Here is a 23,043-nt window from a genome sequence, read left to right on the forward strand (position 1 = left end):
ATATTTTGTTTCTTATTCACGTCTTTATCTCATTTACTATATTAAATACGTAATTTAATGTCACACGAATAAATTTGACAGACTTCAAAGAGTTTTTGTTGGGAGATGTTTTGAAAAAGTTGGTTATGGGTTTTGAACCAGAGAACTATTTCGAGTGTGTTCTGTGTCTCAACACATCTAGCCAGTTGCACTATTATGTCATGGGCGGGTTGAAAGCCTCTGATTTGTCTACAAAGTAGATTTTATAGCTCATGTTTAACAGTGAAGAAGATATGATAAGAAAGAAAATACGTTCTGCTAATATCGCAAACTTAAAGTCGGATACTGCCCCAAAAATACATATTTGCACATAGAGAATATTTGAAGAGCAACACTTAAAAAGTCTCTGTGCGAATCTCTAGTTCTGTTACCTTTTAATTTCTTCGCGAATGCTTAAGGTCTTTGCTTGGATGCTTTTTACAAACAACGCATTCAAAAACTTCAAAAAACATATATCACATAAACTAAATATGCATATCCTGCTTGCAACAGAGGAGCCTACAGTACATATGTTCATAATACGTTAAAATATTTAAACAATTCCATCACGCCATAAAGAACTTTTTAAGCGTTTCTTCTAAATGATTTCTCGTCATCTCTTGCAACTTTTAAATAAGGGGTGTTTTTTTTTCGATGTATAGAACTTTAAGTTGCAATAAAACAACGATGGATTATTCGATTGACATGAATTTTATTTATCCGAAAGATAATCTTTTGGTATTACATTCTAATCTGAACGTCCAATTTTCGGTGACTTTTTCCAACATTTGTGGCCGTATATCGGCAATAACACGGCGAATGTTGTCTTCCAAATGGTCAAGCGTTTGTGGCTTATCCGCATAGAACAATGGCTTTACATAGCCCCACAGAAAATAGTCTAGCGGTGTTAAATCACAAGATCTTGGAGGCCAATTCACAGGTCCAAAACGTGAAATTAGGCGGTCACCAAACGTGTTTTTCATTAAATCAATTGTGGCACGAACTGTGTGACATGTTGCGTCGTCTTGTTGAAACCACATCTCCTGGACATCATGGTTATTCAATTCAGGAATGAAAGAGTTAGTAATCATAGCTCTATACCGATCACGATTTACTGTAACGTTCTGCCCATCAACATTTTTGAAGAAGTACGGACCAATGATTCCACCAGCCCATGAAGCGCACCAAACAGTCAGTTTTTCTGGATGTAACGGTTTTTCGACATACACTTGAGGATTAGCTTCGCTCCAAATGCGACAGTTTTGTTTGTTGACGTAGCCATTCAACCAGAAGTGCGCTTCATCGCTAAACAAAATTCGCTTATGAAAATCAGAAACAACGGCAATCTCGTTTTGGGCCCATTTGAGCACTATTTGCAAGTGTTGTTTAGGAGTGAGTCGATTCATGATGAATTGCCAAACCAAACTGAGAATAAATCACTTGACAGCTGTTAAATCGGGTCGCCATCTTGAACAGTAAAGTTCTATACATCGATCGATACACCCATTACAAATTAAATCTGTCAGCAGTCAGCAGTAAGGTGTTTTATAATAAAGGATTTGGGCTTTTTTATGCCACAAGTGTACTAAAATTCCATATTTGCATTTTTCATCTACGAACTTGTAAAATGGCTTCATTGTAATATCATTTACATGGCGATACTAATAAGTAGTTAATGAATGTTTAATTATTATTAATATAGTTATTATTAAATCTAATTTCAAAGAATAACGGGATGTACGGGGCGGGTTTACCAAGTAACCTATTTACATATAATAACCATAACAAAACTAACAGCGACGAGCCATATTGGACAATATACAATATACGTAATCAAGAGCAGAACGAACATTAGAAAACAACAATAGCGAAAATAACTCGGACGCGTTTAAATGATTCCGTGAAAACCGCAAAATTGCATTTTAAACTGCGCCGCGATTACTTTAATTGAGATGAAAGCGCCTCGCACTTGTAAAATTACATTTCTATTTTGACAAAGCAAAAATAATTCGTTCTTAATCGACGTTCAAGAAAAAAGAAATTTAAACGAATAAGGTGCTCGCTTTGTGTTAGAAGGGATTTCGAATACTTTATATACACGGTTTTATTCACGCAAACCGTTCGTTAACCGTAAACCGTAACGTTTGTTTCATTACGGCATATGAATGGCAAACAACGTCATCTCTAAAATTGTATTTGGAGCACCCGGAAACCTTCTATCGTTTTTGATTCCTTTGAAATCATAAATATAAAATCATTGAAGACACCATGGTTTCTATTTCAACGTGATGCAAATATCTTGACGGGCTGAGACACTGGTGACATTACGACGAATTAATAGTTTGAAATGTGGCCACTTAAGAGGGACCCTGTGTCCATTTTTGAAAAGAAATTGAAGATTTAAAGTAAAAATAATATTACTACAGTTAACTCAAATAGACGCCCTTGTCAAGTTGGGATAAATTCGATTCGGTTTCGAAGAAAGAACGAAAAGGAAAGTGGAGGATGTCAGACCATTTTCAGAAATAAATGCCAATAACTTGGGAATAGCTAAACTCATTTTGTCAAACTCCGAGTGGTTGAAAAGGGTTCTTGTTGGGCTATCAATACTGCCCTGAGCGGATTGATTTCGTTTGTTTGTATTTTCACTAGATGGTGATTTGCGACAACAAAACAAATATAATCCATTTTCTCAACAACAAAATATAGTCAAATAAGGATCTCACATGCTAGTGAAACCACATTTCGATATCTCTTTCCTAACCTATAATATCTTTAGGAATATTTTCGAGATAACTACCATTATTAGATAATAATATTCGTTCTTCATTCATTCTCACATAATTGAAATATTATATTACAATAACAAAAACTATAATACAGATAAAACGCTAAGATCTTTGAGTTTTACTGCGGGATATTCCGTCGCATAGAACAGTTGTGTTTTCAATGGTTTAAAATAAACCCACAAGGGGCATGTTATTACAAATGAGGCCACGGAAAGACAGTATCTGAATATAACTTAAAAGCCACAATTACAATTTTTTCTATTTTGTTTTTCAAAGCACACTTAGATTAAAAAAATTTCGAATTTTGCGTGGGCAGATAAGCAATATTCAATCCTACTGAATGAATACTTATTATTATTACACTTTAAATATAATTTTTGTATTTTAACAGTAAATGTATGTATTTTGTATTGTGTTGTAGTTCTATATTTTTTATGTAGTGGTGTATACTGAAAATATTCCCAAAGATGCGACATTATTTTGATTTTTTATTTCTTTTACAATAGGTTACGAAAAAATATCAAAATGCGGTTTTCACTACCGTGTTAGACTCTTATTTGTTGCAGTAAACGTTACTTTGCATAGCACTTAATTTTTATAAAATCGAACTGCTCAGGGTAGCCTTGATGGCCTAACAAAAGCCCTTTACAACGACTCCAAGTTTGCGTTCAGCTATTCTAAAGTTATTAACTTTTTTTTTTAAATATGTTCGAGCACCTCCACCACTTTCCCTTAAGATCTAGATCAAGAACCACCTAATAAAAAAATCGAATTTATCTCAGTTGTACAACGGAGCTCATTTTAGCTATCGGAAATATAGGATTATTTCTCAAAATGCGAGATTAAAAATACAAGAATGCGATTACTCCCCCTGGCGACCTTTTTCCTTCTCTCTAAAGCGCATTGCAGATTCCCGCAATCGATCCTTCTCTGCACTAGGAGATCTTTCGTTTTTTTACGTGTTCGCAAAATTCTCGATCCTTCAATCTGGCCATCCCAGCCATTTCTTGTGGTCTCGTGTGCAATATTCTTAGAAGCAGCTTAAAAAAATGTTATGAAACTAATAGTCTTTACATCATAATAATACATACATCCTAATAATCAATAATAAATGTGGAACGAAACCTGTTTCTGGGTATGTTGCATTGGACTGATCTATAAACAGACTAGTTGTATATGTTCGCCACGTTTCCACGGTCCTCAATGTCTACGGCCATTTGGATCGTTCTGAACTTATATTGTCTGCGTTTTTGTATTAATCTCGCCACTCATTCATTACATTCTTAGTATAGCGCTTTCTTTCAAAACATGGGCGTTTTGCGTTTTGACCTTGTGTTGTGATCTCCAAGTTGCCTGGGGTTCATTTTCTGCTGTTTCTCTTTCGTTTGGCTTTGGATAATCTTAGTTTGATGTCAACATAACACGGATTAAGGTCTATCGGCTCCCAAAAAGTCGCAAAAGAATAACCCTCGCGAATATGAGTACAAAAGCCATAATCGATTTTTGTAGGCTTTTCTCTATTAGGATTCCCACTACTACTAATACTGAACCAAGTCCAGGTTGCAAATTTTGATCTTTTTATCTAGTCATTCTTCTTGTGAACTTGACCGATTTAGTCATAAGTTTTTACACCCCAAGTCTTTACAATTAAATTTCGAGATTTCGAGAGAGTCGAGTGTATTATTTCTTGCCAGCCGGTACAATCTGATCGAAAAAAAAAAACTGACAAACGAAATTCTCCAAAACAAGGGATCGGTCTCGGACCGAAATCAAAGAATCATTGTCGAAAATTAGCGGCGCCTTTCGTCGCCTTTCACGATTATGTCGACACGCGGAAAAAAGTACCTCAGCTCTGTGGACCGGCGTTCACCTCCTCATTATAATATTTTAATTAACGGTGAAAACGTCAAAATTGAAACGTCAATAAAATCGAGACGTGTCGAATTTATTACGAGTGCCATTTATTTATTGCGAATTTTATTAAGTGCGTCACATCGCGGGAAAGAAATATGTGGTCCTTGCAGGAAGCGAGCCGACCGACTCTTAATGAAGTTCGAAAATGTAATGTCGGCACGCATTGACGGCGCACTTTAAAAATTAAAAACTCAATTAAAAATTCATATTATAAATTAATTTCACTAGAATATCGCAATTCGTGTGTTGAGAAATCGGTTAAAGTTAAATAATGCGGGATTTACTGCAGTACCATATCAATTTTTTTAGTAATAATGGATATTTATAACGTTTATAACAGTTAATTATTTAACTAATATTTAACTTTTATAATATTGCATTAAAAAAATTTGGACAATTTTAAAACGTATTTTTGGTTTAATTCTAAACTTTAACTAAATATTTATAGAAAATTAAGCACATTCTTTCAAGACCAAATAAATAAATAATAACTGAAGAATTAGGTTGTGATTGCATCATTGACGTTTGACATTTGGGTTTCAATTGGTTTTCTGGTTGCTTTTAGTTTTATACAGCTTAAAAAAGTTGTATAAATAACAATTTGACCAATTGTAAAACTATAACTATTTCAAAATCAACCTTACGGGTGTTAAACATTTATTACTTGAAGGCCCCCCCCCCCCATAAAAGTTTAGGTTTGTTAAAAAGCGAAAATGATGAACGTGACGTCATTTATACTGACATAAATACTCACGTAATAAAACACACTTTTCTTCAACAATATGCCACTAAAAAATGTTCTGTATTTTAATTGCAAAAGAAAATCACGAGATATATTTTTAATTTTTAACGTTTTTAACAAAATTGCTTTTTAAAGTGCCCATTTCTTTGTAAATTCTTCTCATATGTTCTGTTCAAGAAATCTCTAGAATTCTTCTGTACATCCATAGCTTGAATGAGCTCAGTTTCATCAAAGTTGACACATTTTACGGTCCATGCATCCATTGCGTAGGTTTAACTTTAGATTTCTCGAACAAAGTACCTTTTTCAATCTGTTAAAATTTGCTAGTGTTATTTCTATTCTTGCACTGATCTCTTAGATAGTCGTTTAGTGTTAATCAGTGCACCCATAAACTTCTCAACCTGTTCGATCTCAGTGGCGTTAATCCTCTCGGGGTTTTTGCTATCCTCATGAATTTTGTTCAAAAAATGTTAAGTGCCAGTGCATATTCCTGGCCGCATTCAACCATTCTGTTCATTAGACGCTGAAGATCATCGATGTTTTCCGATATAATGGTGCCGCATATCTAATATTCTTAATAGACCCTGCGCTTATCTTTCTTTGTTACAGCTATGTCTCCTTCCAGTGCGTTTTTCAGGATCTCTTCGGAGCATGGGTTTAAAAGGAGTGGTGATAATACGCACTCTTGTTTAACACCTAGCTTAATATCGTTTTTTTCTGACAGGTGTGTTCGTTAATGCCTAGCTTTGTTCGTTGTTCGTTATATAAATTTGATATAATTTTTTGTTTTAAGGACTTTCTACGTAATCCAGAGAGATAGCATCCAAGAAAGTTTTAGAATGCCATGAGCAACAAATTAAACGAGTCGGACACAGAGAAACCATGGAATTTCTCAGAGGCCCATAGGGAACTGTTTAAGGATAGTCTAACTTCACAAATTGGAATAGTCTTAAAGGTTAAATTGCGAAACAAGGAACTGATTTATTTATAACACAATCTACATTACCTTATGGATTAGGCAAAGGTTTCGAAACATCCCTATCAGAAATCAAATGGTTTTTTCTACCAAGACAACTGGTTCAATCTATTCGACACATATCCAAATTTGAAATAGTTCTCTGATCCATCGCTTCTCACATACTTTTTCAAAACATTTCCCAACAAAATGTTTGTTATTTTCTTTTAATATTGAAATTAAATTGCATTTACAATTAATTTACTACAATTAGGATTAATTTTAGATAAAAATTGTTTGTTAATGATTTTCTGAAGCGATTCCGCCACAATCAAAACGGCCAGTGATTTATCGAATTAAAAGTAGAAAGGCTACGGATATTTTCGGTCGACGACGGGAGAAAATAATTACAATTCCTTCAAGGTCTTTCCCTCCTCCCCGCTCATTCGACTGGCACCTATTTTTATTTATAGTGTGTATCTGGTCAGTTTTGACGTTCTTGCTCGTAATTAGTTTCGCCACCTTACAATGCTGACGTTTTTTACTCTAGCTTTTGTTGCAATAAACCGTTTACGGTTTTTTCTGCCCCGCCGATTCGCAGGTCGGATTTATTTCGCCATTCAATAAACGTTTTTGTTTGTTTCAATTAAACGCCGCCAGTGGGCGTAGCTTATTACGTCGTGCGTAATTGTTACCTTGCGGGTATTGTGTTATTAAAATTCTTTAATAATTGGTTATTTTTAGATGGTTTTTTTATCGTTTCTTTTAAATTGTACTTGTTGCTATTCGATTGCTTATTTCTGTGCCTTGAGTCAACCTCAAAAGCTGGCCTTAAAAATTTTATAATTTCATCTTATATTTAAATCAATCAAATTCTAGGCAACTAAAGTTCGCATCAAAAGTTAAACTGCTAAAATATGGATCCATTACAAAACTGGTCTCTCTGCTGACTCCGTTTGGACATTGTTTTTATTGCAGCTTAAGTTTTCAGAAAATTTAAGTTTTCGGCATGTACGGAGTATTTAAAGAGAAACCAGTTATATACTCAATGTTTTCCACATTCTGTGGGAATTCCCGTCAAGTGTCGATCAAACTCAATGCATAGTCTAAATCTCTCCACAGCAATTTGTTTATTCACATTCTCATATCGGTTTTGCTTTTGAAACAACTTTGTAACAAAAATAACAACATGTTATATTTATTTAGTGACTTAAATCATTGCTTAATAGCCCTCGCGAATAAAATTACTAAACTAACAGTGTTGTTAATTTTTCTGGTAGTATCTTCATTTCAAGAAATATTTAAACCGTTTTTGCATTCTATAACAAAAAGTGAATAAGAATTCTTATGTCTATTGTCATCACTTAAACTATTGAAATACTTGGTGGCTAAATGAACAGGATTGTTTAAACAAAAATTAGTTCTGTTCTCAGTTAGATATAAATTTCTATGAGCTTTTCTGATGTCACCACGGATTTCTATAACCAATTGAAAGATAATCGATGAGATAAAACAGACATAAAATTATTAAAAATTTAATATGCATAACTTAAACGTCACTGAGTGTTTCCACGGATTAACCATATTGCGATTAAATATCTCAGGTATGACCAGTTTCTTTGTTCTATAAGATATAATTTCTAAACTTTAAAATAATTAGTCATAGGACTAGCTTTATTTCGTATTTTATTTGTGTGCAATTGTCAGTTTGATTAGTCAACCACAATTAAACGTAAATATTTTAGGAATATTACTTTCTACATGATAATGTTACTATTTTATTTTTCGTCCAAGGATTATAAACCTTGTTTTTTCCATATTTATACTTAATTTGTTGTGAGATGTCAATTAATATCCCCATTTATTAGTTTTTCTTCTTTTTCATTTCCCCGTTGTATACTAATAACATGTAATACAAAGCTTCAGCTCTGGCAATTTCCAAACCAACGGGCTAAATTGAATAAAGTAGTGGTCCAAGAACAGAACATTATGGTACTCCATAATTGTTTTGTATCGTCTCACTACAAAACACATTTTACAAATTGACTGTGACTTTTTAAGTAAGATTCTAGTATACTATACAACTTCACCTTAAAGCCCATAATATGTAATTTCCGCAAAAGAATACTAGAATTTTGTAAAATTTATTTGAGTCAATTATTTACCCTAAGATGTGTTATTCTTTGTTTAATTACTTCGAGGAAACTCTTACCACAGAAAATAACTTTTTAACTGTTTCCCAGAAGATCCCAATAAATTTCAGTTCTTAAATAAAACGCAAAATTTAATGTCAAACATTACATAAAAAAAAGCCAATGTCGAGTATTTCCTTCCTACTAATTATAACTGATTGAAAAGGATATTGTGAAAGTTTTGTCAGGGCATTTGATACCTATGACTGATTATATTGAAGAAAACTTTATATTGATAATGACAATAATACCAGAACAAATACTGCAATTTTTGAAATGATGTAATTGGCCTCCACGCAATCCAGAACTTAACCGAATAGGTGGACTAACATCAATCCAGCACTAATTATGAGTATGAGTCGCCAGTGTCAGGCGCTTAGAAGGAGGAAGGAGGAAACAACCGATGTTGACTTTTCTTTTGTTTATTGATTTGGTTTCAATTTTTTTTTGTAATAAACTGTAATTGTTGGGTTTGGCATTTAATTTAGTATTTCATTTAATCGGTAGGATAAAGAGGTGAATAAAAAAAACAAAATACTGAGAAAAGAGGGTTACACCCTAGGCTACATATTGACTTAAACAATTATTTAATAATGTTGATGAGAATTCCCACAGAATAACACTGAGATTAAAATTGTGTTTCCCTCAAACACTCTGTACATGCCAAAAATTTCAATATAAGTAAAAACGGTTTACGTAACAACATTTATGAAGATTAAAGCTACATTTAAAATATACATATATGTATCCAAATCGAATCAGCGGTAAGCGAGAAAATTAACTTCGAAATTGACCAAAATTTTTGTGAGATTAATTGCGACGTAAATAGCTCTCTATTATTATTGGTTACAAAGTTGCATTATTAAAAAATTCTTTTGACACACGACTTCTTAAATTATTACCGTTAAGAGTAAATTGGAAAGCGTTCTCTAGAACAATGGGAAAACTATCCATAATAACTCTATTGACGCTTTAATAGATACCTACATAGATAGAATCATGTTAAGATTTGAAAACATAGACATTTTTATGATGGTTTACAATGACTTCCATAATAAGTTTCCAGAAAAAATTAAATTCATTTTCTATTAAATTTAATTTTAACAACTACAAAGTAGTAAAAAAATTGAAACTTTGCTTCATAATTTACTCTCCCTTTCAATTTAAAAATTATATGCCCATTTTTATTTCTCTGATGTTAAAAATTCAGTGTAGTTATTGAACTAAAAAAAATTGTTATTTTGATACAGGAAGAATAAAAAACAAACCATTTTTCGATCGAAGGTTGTTAGAATAGTATGGAAACTATGCGAAAATTATTTTTCAAATTAGATTTGTACCATTAACGGCTACCATCTTTACGGACCCCGAAAATATATCAGGACGATGATTAATCGCGTTTACTGCAGCGTGAAAAACAATCGGACGAATCTGCCAAAACTTCGTACGCGTCGTCTTCCAAACGCTGTAAAATGTTTACTTCAAACGGACGATTTAATTTATTTAAGAGTTCAACGACTGCCGTAATGTCATTTTTTTCGACTGGAAATTTAGGCCGCGCACGTTTGAAATACCTCACGAGCGATTATCCACTTTGGTCCCAAGCTTGGACGTGGGTTTGGAAAGTTCCTCTCTAAACAGCAGCTTCGCCCGAGCTTTCCTATTTGCGATGTACTCGCGTAGAAGTGATGGGAAAAAGTTTTAATGAAATGTTTCTTTGCTACTTACAAGTTATTCATCAAAAGCGTCATAAAGTTTTGGCAAAGGTCCAATTTTGACAACTTGGACAAAAAGTTCTTATGAAAATGGCAGTTCTTTCCATATCACATTCATCAACACGATAGAGGCGCTTTAGTAGAGATTCTGTGAACCTACTAAAACTGACCTTACTAATGTGCGAACCTTCTTTTGCATCATCTGTACCTGCTCAAGTTTTCAGCCGAAATGTTGTAGCAATCCTTGATAGAATGAATACCAAATCAGCCACAAATGCTACTAGGGGCCGAAAGAACTACTTTTTATGGATAAAATATGTAGTGCTCTTAATAGTAAACCAGTTCAGTTCTGGATTGAGGCTAGTAAAGTTTTTCAATCAAAGTTTTAGGTTGACAACAAAGGTAAAAAAATATTACAAATTTGTTATAATCAAAATCTATTCGAAGTGTTACAATTCTCTTACAAAATTATTGCAAAGAAAACATATGCACTATGATAAACATAACAAAAGGGAATTTATCTATCTATAGATAGTGTAATGGTTTGTTCACATCAATTTTTTTTAATTCACCAATCAATTTAAATTTCTGAAGAAGGATTAATTATGGGAACCCCAGTTTAGAAAATATTATAAATTACCATCCTCTGTTTTTAAGAACGAAATGGACCTTCTAAAACTTTTTCTCATATTTGCTGCATATGTTCCTGTACTATCAGCATAGGCAGGGCCACTATATCTCTACTAACTCTATGGGACACAGTAATACATAAAAGTGGCTGACGAGAGTTCTTTTATAAACAGTGTGGGCTCAAGATCGATTTTAAAACTGAAAACGCCATAGGAAAATGACCAAAAGAATTTTACTAAATTATATTTTATTATAAGTTGATAAAAGAATACGACCACCATTTTTAATTGTAGGACATCAACTAAGAGCGGTAGGGAGAGAAGCTATATGACCGATTGAAATGCCAATAAAACTGGTTTAACTCAACACAAAAAAAAGTATACCTGTGAGAAACCTGTTTCACTGCCCCCAAAAGAGGGCTCCAATTCAAAAATTTATGTTTCTCGGAAATTTCAAACTGAATAATGCAATTATTTGAACAGAAATCGAAAGTAGATCTAATTTGCATGAAAAAACTTCCAAAACGCATATCGATAACTTAACATTTGAAATAAAAAACTATATTTCCAATTTTATGTTTAAGCATGCTATGCTAAAAGTAATAAATGTTTTATTAAGACAAATACAGATTAAACAATTTAAAAGACCTAATTTGACCTAAAAACCTAAAAAATCATAATACAATCAGCGCATTTTGAAATGAATGTTATATATAACATGCGACATCAAAAAGTAGAAAAAATATGGGTGAAAGGCGAGTCCAAAGTTTGTCAGAAAAAGTGCAAAATGTTAATGATATCCTGATAATATTTCTAAATTTTAAAATATAACCATAACTATTAGACCAGAAATAGTTACATCAATCCTAAGCCAACATTTACACTTATTTCTCATTATGTGTGTGTGTGTGTGTCATTACAATTATTTTGATTGCTTTCTTGGTTATTTGTAATAATAAAAGTATCGGACAAAATTAAAGCAACTATTATAATAATACACGGAATTATTTACCTATATCAAAAAATTTTTTGATATAGGTAAATAATTCCGTTTATTAATATCTTTGTAACTCAACAGATACAATGGCGTCAAAATTTAGAAACAACTGGATGGACGCATAAAGAGAATTGTTAACAATGACCCCAAACTCTCTGGAACACAGGTTTTGGCATTTTTAAGTTAAGTAGAGGGGATAGAGATGTTAACAAGGCCTTTGTTTAAAGCAGATTTCAAAGCAAGAAGTACTGCGAAAAAAAGCTCTTCTTTCAGTCAAAAACACAGATGCAAGGTTATTGTTCGCACACGGATGGATTCCAAGAGATTGGGAAAAGGTTTTGATTTCTGACGAATCAAAGTTTGGTACATCTGAAGTGATGGTGAAACACGGATACGCCGTCCAGATGGTAAAAGGCTTAATCCCTACATACGTTTTTACAACGGTCAAGCATGGATTTATCAGTTTTTTTGCGAAGCTGTCTGCGATTGCAAATAAAGGATATTGGCCTAAAAATTAACGGAAAGTACTAATGATTCATTTTTTGAAGAAAAAGAGAATGTTACTTTAATTTTGTTTTGTTAATAAAAGGAAGTAATTTAATTATTTTTATATTTCTTTGAAACCCGTTAATAAAACTCATTTACGTTGAAGTTTTATTTTACTCTAATTGGTTGTCTTTTAAATATAATTTTCAAAAAGTTGCTTTAATTTTGTCCGATATGAATGTATTGGTGGGATTTTTCAAAAATATACCCAAAAATTAATGGCCGTAGAAAGAATATAGTATGTAAAAATTTATAAACTTCTTTGGACTAAAGCGTAGTTTGTGAAACTTGTTGCATATTGTATTGCGTGTAGCAACTAAAATAAGGCATTTGGTAAGCTCTTCTAGTTGTTTCGCGAACCTGCTAGAAAGCTTAATACCTGAAAAAGAGCAATCGCTCTACCTATGTGAAATAACTCACCTTCTATAGGGAGACCAAAACGAAAAATTCCAAAAACCAACCAACCGGAAAAAAACAAATCAAATCACCGAGCGAGAAACAAAAGTAAAAAAAAAAGAAACCAAAAGTCCCGTTCACAGCACGCCGCACTCCCGCGCGCAGACCGGCGATCCAAAAAAAAAAATGCGAAAAAGTCGCGAATTTGCGAACCGGAAAGGAAACCGAAGAAAAAAGAGGCACCGAAAGGCCCGGCGAGAATGCGTTGTCTCGTATCGCGCGACCCGACCGACAATAAAGTTTAAATAACGATGCCACCGCGCTGCCGCCGAGCGTGCGGCAGCAGGATTCGGCCGAACTAGCAACTAGGAGGAAGGAGGAGACCGCCCTGGCGGGCTAGAGTCGAATAACGGCGCATCCGCCCCTTTGTCGTGGCCTTGCCGAGGGCCGGTAGACGTCGGATTGTTCGCTTCTTTGGAAGAATTGATAATTAATTCGTAAACGTGGTTTTGAGATGTGCGGTTTATAACTGTAAAGAAACTAAAAGCAAAGAACATAACGTGATTCTGACTTATAATTAATTGCTACAAAAGCGCTAAAATAAAATAAAATAAAGGTTTTAGTTTAGTAGGGCAAAATTTTTGAGGAAAAAATGTCAGAATTTCTGATAACCAAGTCAAAATTTCTGACAAATGGGTCATTGGGAATAGAATCAGATATATCGGGTACGCAATGGACAAACTGGAGGTACTAGATACTGAAATATTATGAAATTCCAACATTTGACTTTACTTTTTTTTAAATTATTATTACTAAAATTGTTATTCCTAAATACTGTTCTTTGTTGCTCCCATACCTTTTCTACTTTTAAGTATTTATAAAAACACTCAGAAAAAATAATTTGAAAACCGGTTAAATGTCTTCCTATAAAATATATTTCCATCATGTTTCAACCAGTACTCGATTCTGACTTATTTTCAAACATTCCGATTTAAACAAGAATTGACTTTTATATATACTACATTTATTTTTGGTGGCCTATCAGCGTTTTCGCAAGTTGTTGCATTTTATAACAAGTGCTCAAAACTGCAATTCAGTTCAGTACCTACACTTATTACTAAAAACAATTACATTGTTGGCGCGCATTCTTACAAAAAAGCAGAAAAACGCATAAAGTTTAGATTTCTAATAAAAGCACAGAGAAACAACTATGTAAATGTCTTTGATAATAGCTGTCGGCAGATTGCGAAACTGATTATTCAAAAACTAGATTATCCGGCTTTAGCTCACTAGATGATATAAGGTGTTGGAATAAATAAATAGCCATTCCATTCCCAGGTCAAACCCAATCACAGGAAACTAGAACTGTAATACTAAATTTACTTCACTTACTAAATAGTTAGTTTGATTACGCAGAAAAACGATAGAGCCATGGTCAATCTTCGCAGTTCAGACAGCAGCATGTCCAAATAATCTAAATAATAAATTTAGTTATAAGTTTTAGAATGTTTAAATCACGCTAACCCGAACTAACATTGACTACATCGTATAACTATTCGTCTCCTAACACTGTTAAAAAACAAAGATAGGTCTAGATTCTCTCTTCATCAAAGAGTATAATATAAAACACAGCGCAAAATTAACGGGGAGTAAGAAAGCTGACAATCATAACCTCAAGAAGTAAAAGAATTAATTTTGGTGTCACCCATAATGACTCTAAAATTCCTCGTTTCAACAGAACCCCTATGATTTACAAAATAGGATTAAGCTTTCGAAGTAATGGAAGTATATCAAGAACAGCTATGGGTTCTCCATTATCACCAGTCATTGTAAATACGATTAACGAAACTTTTGAGAAGAACGCTATCAGTACTTTCAATCTAAAACTATGGAGACACTGACACTGATGACCCTTTTGTTATTTGACCTATTTTATTAACCCCTTAAACTCTATACCCCTAACATAGGTTTTACCATTTAATTAGAAACTAAAAATAATTTTCCATTCAGTTTACAGAAAACCTACGCACGCAGACCGATACTTTCAAACATAAGCTCTTCTCAAATAATTTAAACAATATATATATTAAGAATTCCATTCCAAACCAGACGTCACTACAATATCCCAATGAGTCCGACAGCAACCCCACACCTGCCACTGTGGTCCGTCCTTCCTTACATTTAAAACATTACTGACAAGATATCAAACGTTCTAAAAAACATATAACGTTAAAACCCGATTTGCCACTTCTCCAAAAATATCTCGACATCTTCGAGCCATCAAAGACAAAATTCCGTTTGAAACACCAGGAGTTTATAGGATTCCATGCATATACATAAGTAGAATAAATTTTCCGCAATACATTAGTTTTTTCTTTTTCTTTAGAGTAAAGTTTCTCCCTGTTTTAACATAATAGGTAAAGACATCACTTCTATTCTGGGAATGCCAATGAAAGGGTGTAGTAGAAAGTCCAGAGGTCAAAACAATGAGAAAGTCCTTAAATATTTGACTTTTACCACCTTAATTTTAGTTGTAATTCAATGTTTTTCGAGAGAGGTAGTGTTCTGAAGAGATTTTAAGATTGTGACTTTTTCATAAAATATAATGCTGACTCAAGTTATTTCATAGAATTGTGGCATTATGGAACCAACTCCATCAGGTATGTAAATTTTATTTTTAGTTATTTAAAAAGGGTAACGAAAAAATACGTATTTGTTAAATTATTCACTGGTTCATTAGGTCCAAAAGTAGTATATAGCAGTAAATGCCGCACATATTAGGATTTGAACTAACAGAATGACTTATTATCTTTTAAATTTGGTGCAGTTCTACCAGTCCACTAGTTGCCACTCCGGTCACAGCCGACGGAAAACGGGTTGAAAGTATAACGGAAATAATGCATAGACATATAATTCTTAGTATCGACTGACATTTTTATTTTGAGGAAATTAGTAATTAAATCGTACACTGGTTTAATTCTAAAATTAAAAACCATTAAAATAATGTTAAACACCCTGTATATAAAAGAATAAAGCAAGAATCAGATTATATTTTAATGATTTTCTCTTTCTAAAATCAAATACAGGTTTTACACAATATGATATACTACATGCAATAGCTGTACAGAAAATTGAGACAGATATGTTTCTTTGATTCAGACTCCTCCTGCCACGAGCTAGTCTATATGGAAGTTGCAAGCTGGCAACACGATCGAGCAAAAATTTCTGCACAAAATACATTGAAACCAAATAGTAGAAAATGAGCTAATAACTATTGGACAATTATCCGAGAGGCTCACGAGGCCATAAAGAAGTATCGTGAAGATTTCTCTCTAAAGTTTTCTTGTGTAAAAACAATGGCAAATGTTTTCAATAGATTTCTTGTATCCTTATATCTCTAGCCTTAGGAAGCTTGCAAAGAAGGAACTGAAACAATTTTCAGCCGAAGCCCTAGAAATGCTAATATCGAGAGGTTCGCAAGATTCTGTACCTGACTCAGATGAAGATAATGACATTCAAATTGGTTCCGAGTTGAGTGAGAATGATTCAGAATAATAACTTTTTAGTAGTCCTTAAATTTACCTTAATTACTAATACTTAAATTCAGAGTAATAATTAATAAGTAGTACTTAAATTTACCTAAATTAGAAATACTTAAATGGCTTTTAGTTTTTCTGCTATTTAACATATTGAATCGCCTTATCTTTATTACTATTATAAGAGAGGCAGCGAGAAGGGTCAAGGGTTAAACTAGCCTCCAAATATCTAAGAAATATTGAATAATCTGTGACAATTAAGGCACAATTTGTAAATATTTTCTAAATTTTGATTCTCAACATAACCCTTATAATTAATCCTCCTCACTCCTCTTATTAATTTTATTACTTATTACAACATGACATAAGCCAGTTTCAAAAATTTCACTACGGTTTTTTCAGAAAGCATTTTTTTTGTCAAATTAGCCAAATGTCAGCCGCCATCTTGTAAATGACATTTCTTTGAGCATATTAGTCTTATTAGGCTTGGTCAAACCACAATGGTGCTGACATTTTTGACCGACAATTTAATTTTTGAGACCACTGTGCGCCGCCGGCTCACCTACCGAAGCGGATCGCCTTTCACAAAACAAACACACCCCGTTCGGAAGGTGGTTTGGTTAAAGAACCGAAATCCGCAGGTATTGGTAACAGGCTGACGACTATTTGAATAAGAAACGTTAATTTAAGGGGAACGACGGAGCACATCCGCAAACCGTTAGACGCGGAATAGCGGGCGAATCAATATAATTTCGCGCGCAATCGAAAGTCGAGAACTAAATGTATGCTAATTCGGGAAACATTAGCATAAGCGCTCTATCGATCGTTCATCGAACGCTATTAAGGAGAAACCACCGTCCGTCTTGGTAGGTACCACCTATCGATAATACGCTGGGAGTGTCGGCACGAAAATCACCAGTCCGGTTGAAATTGAATCTATTACCGAACTCCTATAGTTTGGTTTAAATTGTAGGCCGATATTTTGACTGCCATAAAGCACCGATTTCTTTCTACTACGCAAGCGCTTATTAATTTAATTACGGACGAAACTGTCTATTATTATACACACTAAAGTAAACACAAATAGGTAACTACTTATACTTATGATAAAATAAATATCTACAAGAATAAACTCAAACTTAAGGGTAACAAAATTGCTTTCGAAAAATCGTTGCTGGGCGGGGCAAGTTCGTAGCGCGTAGCGCGAAGCAGCTTTGTATTTTAAAAAAGAAGTCGCTTCGCGTTTCCTTGTCCTAGAGATACGCCTTGTTTTTCTATCATGTTCCTGCAGACCACTATGGAACTGTGGCAAAATCGATGTAATTACATTGTGTACACACCTTACATAAAGCGTCTTTTACTTATGGCCGAATTTCAAAGTAACGACAAACTTTGATAAATATAAAAAATTGTCAAGTAATAACGAATCTCTCTCTCTCTCTCTCTCTCTCTTTCTCAATATGTATCAATAGCGACTGTGTAAACCAAATTATCCCATGTTTTATACTTTTCCATTACGGCAATTTTCAGGGTCTTTTAGGTTTTTTTACCCATAATTGACACATCCTGTACATAATTGAACTAAAACCGCAATTGCAGGTTATAGCCCTGCATCTTCCACGTTTCCTGGTCCAACAATTTTTCCAAAATAGTAAATGGTTTTCGAGAAAATAAGTTTTTTTCTGAAACCATGCAGTGCGCCGTAATAATCAATGACGTCATCGTGTCTTGACTGAGTTCCCGAAATAGCGATTTTAATATGGATTTTTTCAAATATCCCGAGCAACGTATGTGATACACGAAAACCCCAAATACGAAAGTGACACTGTTTCAACCGATTAGCCATATTATTTTCGATTTACGGTTAATAATTTACTCTGTAAAAGAACAATTTTCTAGGTTATTTAGATTTTTGTCTATAATTTTAAAACTCTGTATATAATCGAAAAAATGCCTGAAATAAATGTTATTGCACAGAATCATTCGCATCTGCTAGTTAAAGAATTTTGCCGATCGGATGAACGATTATTTGGGAAAACATATTTTTCTGGAAGCCCAAAAAAAAACAAAAATTTAAAAAAAATACTAGGTAAAATTTAATTGCGCCCAATTTCTACTATTTAAATGTGGACACGAACTTTTATTTCTCTACCAAATTTAAAATTGATATCTGTAAATTTAGGATACATAACACATTTCTTATTTAGCACGAAATATCGGGAACACCCTGTACAATAGGTGCAAACCTTAAATACAAAAGTTTTAACTATCTATACGGGCTGCATCGCAATGTAAAAGAAAGTGACATCTAAACCATAGTCTTTCAGTTATAACCAATTTTCAATAATAGGGTGACCCATTTTTCATTTTTTTTTTGAATTTGCAGCGCACTCTGTATATTTTTCAAAAATTGTCATTGGTCTCGAAAAGGGTTTTTCAAAAATGATGTTCTTTGTAGACCCTTGCACACGCGATTTTTTTTTAGAATACTTACCGACCTCCCAGCTCCATTTTCAATAGGTTCCGTCACAGGGCAAAGCTGCATATTTGTGCTAAATATGAGGTCGATTCGGATACTTATCGTGTTTAATAGCGATGTCCCAAAAATCGTCGAAAATCACGAAAAAAAGACGGATGCCGGCGTCGGATCCAGGCCATTTCTTATTGGCTTATGCAATATCGTGGAGGGTTAAAAAGGAGGTAAATCTCGGATTCCTAGCCCAAAGGGTTACAAAGTTATTCTGCAAAAACCAAAAGACAAGAACGGAGAACGTCCAACAGACAAAAAAAATATTTTTTTCGACGCTGATTATATCTGTACCAACGCGACATCCTACGATATCGGTGACGGTAGGTCCTAGGATGACCTACCGTCACCGAGATATAAAATTTTTATAAGAGCGTAGATACTGCATCGATTTTCAAAAGTAACAAGGGAATTCATGTGAATCTAACAGAAGCATGTAAACCAATTTGTGTGGTTAAAGACGATTCTAAAATACAGAAAAATGTCACGACGGGCACGCTATGCCGCAGTGCATTTCGCCTGTACTCGAGTTTCACTTCTTCAATGGCTTGATCAACACCTTGGTTAATTCATTTTGAATGTACTGTTGTGTTTCACATTACATAAACCGTTTTGGTGGTTAACCAGTAGACAATTTCTTGTTTTCCCCAAGATGAAGTTGAAGCCTTCTCTATGCATCGTGAATTATAGCTTGAATCATCCGAAAGATTTATCATTTCACTAAAATAGCCTTCCAAGACATTCGAATTCATGTCTTCGTGGTAATCTTGCACATGTCACGATTGAAAGGTGAACAAGCCTTTTTATAGAAATCTTTCTGGGCTTAAAATTTTGAAGATTATTAGTATCTTCCATGAAGATAACTCCGACATACCTTCTATGAATGTTTGGCGAGCACGTTATAACCTTCATTAATCCACGTCTCATCAAACTCTCCGAGTTACTGATTCAAACTTTTCAAGTATTTTCGTGGCCAGCAAATAATTTCATCGCTCTCTCACCTACGCGTATAACCGAATTTTCCATTTAATTACTCGTCTTTTTAATCTCAAGCCTTTATGACAATGACTTCTCGAGATAGAAACGACACATTTGATATTACGCTTCCTTAAAATATTCTAAATATTACGTCGTTTGTTAAAAACCTACATTTCTGTAATGTGTTTTTGTATATTACCGTAATTACCTCAATCATATTGCCCAACGTCAGCAGTCATCGTGATAGTGTGCAAGCGAAAGCCTAGATAGTTGCACTTTTCGTTCTATTTACCTGGAAAAACAGAAAAACCATATTAATGAAACCTTAGTTCAAATTACAAAGTTGATGTTGATTCAAACTATCTGATGAAATATTGAATATTATAAAGCCATTTTGTTTAGCGATCTGTCTTGTTGATTGCTTCCACAGACTACGGAGAGAAAGCTTTGGGGCAAAAAACTCAACACAAAATTTATATCTGCAACTTAACCACTAATAAAACTTTTAATAGCAATAAAAATTAATAAATTCCAGTAAATATACACCCAACCCAATTGATTTTTCAAAGAAACTTGAATAAGTTAGGGTAATATTATTTACAAATATTCAGGATTCCTCCTGCACCAGTTGCTGATAGTGTTGAGACTGCTCAATTGACCACTTCTTAATCGACCAAGCAAAAAACGTTTTAATTAACATCTTGCAATTGTAAACTGTTACCTATCATTATTTAATAATAATATGAATGTGTGATCGCAATTCAATTTATCTCGTCAAGGAATACCCGAATCCGATACTAAGCGATTCTGGGATTCCCAATAATAATCTAGACTCCATTTGGTTTCCAGAATGACGTGACGGCGACGTAACGCACAATATAAATAAATAAATATAAATTTCATGGTACTTTTAAAATTATTTGGGTCCATTGACACAAAAAATTTGACCGGTCAACTCCACAACCCTAGTTGTTGAGGAATGGAACTTTGAGCTTAGAGTAAAATATATTTTAAATTGCTTAAAAACAGTCTAAAATTTTTGAAACATTATTGTATACTTGTATTATTGTATTGTATAAGTTTGGAGAAATGGATTATTAAGCCCTAAATTTGTTTTTACATACATTTTATAAATATCATTTAGAGATCTAGTATTGCATTAGCCATCATGACAGGTAATGTCTGTTCATAGATATAAGAAATTGACCGATTGCTTTTGAATGGGATTATCCAAGGGTGGTCATTAACATACAATGCAACAAGATTATTACCTAAAGTTTCGGAATTTAAATTCAGGTAAAATTGTGGTCTGTAATAGAAAATAATTTCACACCTACCTGTGTTTAATATTCCTTGGTTTGGTGTACTACTTAGTTTAAGTATATTAGTAATCATTCTTATTCCGTGTGTAGTACTACATGTGTTGAATCGTGTGCTAATTATGCAAAATAAGTGCGAGTCTAGTGTATCTCAGGAAAAGCTCCCGCCCAAATGTAGAAAACACTATTCTATTGAGAGCAAGGAAGTTATAAACAATGTTTATTGGACTCTCATTGAATGTGGTGCCAGCAAGCAAGCATCTTTAGACGAAATTGACGAAAATTCCAACATCAACTGTATTGAAAATTGTGAATAATCCCAATTCAGCGAGGAAAAAAAGAAGCGGGTGTAGATGAAAGTGATCAAGATATAATTCCACGTAAAATTTACAAGTTATACGAGGAACAAAGCGTACCTACATTAGATATCTTAATTAGGAGGCTTGAAAAAGATGAAACCGGTGTTAAATGTGGCAGAACTACCTTATGGAAGTGTATTCAACAAATGGGTTTTAGATTTAAAAAAAATGACAAAAGGCAAGTTTTAATGGAATCTTTTAGAATTTGGAAATGGCGACTAGAATACCTAAAAAAAAGGATTTACAAAGAACAACAAAGGTCAATTATTTACGTGGATGACACTTATGACATCCCGGAAAATGGTTAGGTTGACTCAACTGATAAGTGTAAAACAAACGCGCCATCAAAGAGTTAAAAGAATAACTATTTTGCATGCTGGTTCTAAAGATGGTTGGATTCCAAATGGACTTTCTCTGTCTGCGCAAAATATTAAAGATTCTTCTCTGGATTACCGCTGATTTATTTGAAAGTTGGTTTAAAAACAAACTAGTTCCAAACATTCCTCCTAATAGCGCAATTGTAATGGACAATGCAAGTTATCACAGTAGACAGCTGATTAAAACACCTTCCTGGAAGTGGAAGTGTATTCAACACATGGGTTTTAGATTTAAAAAAATTGACAAAAGGCAAGTTTTAATGGAATCTTTTAGAATCCGGAAATGGCGACTGGAATATCGAGAAAAAAATAGGATTTACAGAGAACACAAGTTATCACAGTAGACAGTTGACTAAAACCCTTTCGTCATGTGACACAAAAGCAACAATCCAAAACTACATGTACCTATAATAACGACATTTATTTTCATGAAGATTATACCAAAAAGAAATTAATTGAGGTTCTACAAAGCTACAATAGGAATAGGTTTGTGATAATTATGCAAAAAATCTAGAGCATACAGTTTTAAGGCTTCCACCTTACCACTGTATATTTAATCCCATTGAACATGTTTGGCACCAACTGTAATCTGCCATTCGTCGTAACAATGTTTTTACCCGTGTTGACTCCAATGTCCTCAAACTTACAGAAACCGAAGTTTTTAACATCCCTCCACAAAGTTGGGCAAATTCTGTTAAACATATAGAAAAAGCATTGTATATCCATATTGCAAATAATATAGAACAAATAATAATTAAAACAGGCGATGATAGCTAGTGATACTGATATATCATGTGAATAATTTTAAGTAATTTAAGTAGGTAATAAAAACAATTTGTAATTTGATTTTAGATTTAAACATAAATACATACATAAATAAATAAATATTGTTTAGTACCTTTCCTAACAAAATCACAAATAATTAAATTCTAAGCAAAGTACGGACCTGTTTGGCCGTATTTCATTCTTACAACTTGTCCTTGTTTTTCCTTAATTCGAATCAGTTAGTCACTTTCTTATATCTATGAACAGACTATACAATATATTTTTGCGT

At 33.6% G+C, this 23,043-nt stretch overlaps 1 protein-coding gene across 8 annotated transcripts in view; it reads right to left on the reverse strand.

Moving 5' to 3' along the window:
- LOC132704149 (rho GTPase-activating protein 21-like) overlaps window positions 1-23,043 on the reverse strand; it is a 293,818-nt gene that overhangs the window by 189,304 nt on the left and 81,471 nt on the right. Inside the window, exon 1 of one of the 8 annotated variants that reach the window (XM_060673968.1) lies at window positions 12,918-13,239. The exons of the other annotated variants lie outside the window; for them this stretch is intronic. The gene's annotated coding sequence lies outside the window, so the exon portion shown is untranslated. Of the gene's footprint in view, window positions 1-12,917; window positions 13,240-23,043 lie in introns of those variants that run through there. 8 annotated transcript variants of the gene reach the window in all.

Source organism: Cylas formicarius, unplaced genomic scaffold, assembly GCF_029955315.1.
Source record: "Cylas formicarius isolate icCylForm1 unplaced genomic scaffold, icCylForm1.1 PGA_scaffold_6__28_contigs__length_40554024, whole genome shotgun sequence".
NCBI classification, from domain to species: Eukaryota; Metazoa; Arthropoda; class Insecta; order Coleoptera; family Brentidae; genus Cylas; species Cylas formicarius.